The sequence below is a fragment of the Aphidius gifuensis genome, linkage group LG1 (genome assembly GCF_014905175.1).
Source record: "Aphidius gifuensis isolate YNYX2018 linkage group LG1, ASM1490517v1, whole genome shotgun sequence".
Taxonomy (NCBI): domain Eukaryota; kingdom Metazoa; phylum Arthropoda; class Insecta; order Hymenoptera; family Braconidae; genus Aphidius; species Aphidius gifuensis.
In genome coordinates this window covers 14,197,228-14,199,253 of record NC_057788.1, presented here as the reverse complement: position 1 = coordinate 14,199,253, position 2,026 = coordinate 14,197,228, and positions in this window count along the sequence as shown.

The following is a 2,026-nucleotide window of genomic DNA, read 5'->3' as shown; positions in this document are numbered from 1 at the left end:
GTAGAAGTACTACAGGTATGGCAGTAGTCCATGCTTTTTTCGTCGCGTTCTACGCAGCCTTATTTTTTCAACCAATCAAGAACGCGCCATCGAGCTGTTTTGCTTTTCTTTCTAACACGTAATCTCTATTATAAGATCCTCTCTCTCTAACATACTGTTTTGACAACTATTTTTTATATTGTTGTAAATACTCATGGTAGAAGTACTACAGGTATGGCAGTAGTCCATGCTTTTTTCGTCGCGTTCTGCGCAGCCTTATTTTTTCAACCAATCAAGAACGCGCCATCGAGCTGTTTTGCTTTTCTTTCTAACACGCAATCTCTATTATAAGATCCTCTCTCTCTAACATACTGTTTTGACAACTATTTTTTATATTGTTGTAAATACTAATAAATATTTGTGGAGCATGTTTATAAAAAATCAAAAAAATAAAAAAACCAAGACAGTTTAACGAATAAATTATAATATTTTCATTGTTGTTGTTTTTTTTGAGGCCACAAACAATAGAGGTTGTGTTGTATTTATTATACTTGGATTCATTTATTTAATATAAATAATTAATTTTTATTATTGATGTATGTGAATCATTATAAAATATACTAAATCTAGTTGAATAAATATGATAACTTCTGAAAAATTGTAAAAAAACTTGAAAATTTTCTTAACGAATTTGTATCGCGCGCGCATAAAGTCTTCCATTTTTGTGGCGAGAAGGCGACCTTTTGATTGGTCAATTCACAGCGGCCAAACCAGGCTGCGCACTGCCATACCTGTAGTATTTCTACCATGAATTGGACTGCTGTATTTACAAATTTTATACAATTTATAGCTTTTTTTTGCCACTGATGGCGCTTATAAAATTTTTGTTGACGGCCGGTAAAGAAGAGGCTCCAAAAACGGCGGCGGACTAAATTACATAAATTACTTGTAAATTACAGTAATTTACATGTAATGTAATAAAGTCAAAAATCGGCCAAAGACCCATCACTGCACCTGCACCCGTATTCAGCACCCGTATTCAGAGGATGTTCTCATTAGGGCTTTTTTTTTCGATGGCGGCGCTTGTGAACTTTTTATATAGATTTTACATAGAAAAGCTTCACAAGCGCCACCATCGGAAAACGCCTAATAAGTATCCCTCGACACCTCCCTATTCTATGTGAAATCTATATAAAAGAAATTTTGACAAGCGCCATCAGCGGAAAAAAAAAGCTCTAATGAGAACAATTTTGCCGCGTCAATACGGGTGATGGGGTGCATTCCTTTAATATGTGGGGTATTATGTGTATTTACCTCACAAGTGCGCATGATCCGCGTATGATATTATGATCCATATTTTATGGTGTATGATGTTGGTAAATGAGTGTCAATTTATTTATTGTTAATTAATTAATAATTATTATAAATTGGGTTAATTAAATAACGAGATAAATTTTAAGATGTTTTTTGCCATTCTATTGAACACTAAATATTATTTATTAGAAAGTTAGCTAAATGATAAAAAATATAAATGATTTTCGAAGTTAGCCAGTAGAGGCGTAAGTGTGGGCTCGAGGACCGCCACAAATAAAAAATTTTTTTCGTTTTGCAATTTCGCCCTGTAATACCGTCTGAAAACTAGAAACAGAAACAACGACAAAAGTGATAAATTTCTCTATGCAATATTCCAGGCTTTACAGTTTACGATAATGTGTGGTACGAGCTATGTGACAATAACAAACAATCACAACAAATCAATTTTCTATTTATTTCAGTTTGATATAAACATTGAACAGTAATCCATCCAGTCATAATTGGAAGCCAAAAAAAATAATGTCATGTGCCAGTACTGCCACTACAAGAAACAGCTTTTTCCTATAAAATTTTGGCCGGTATTACAGGGCGAAATTGCAAAACGAAAAAAAATTTTTTATTAAAGGAATGCACTCCCCTGTAGTCCAATTCACAAGGCAAATTTTTTACAATTTAAGGCTTTTTTTTGCCGGTGATGGCGCTTGTCAAATTTTTTTTATATAGTGTTACGTAC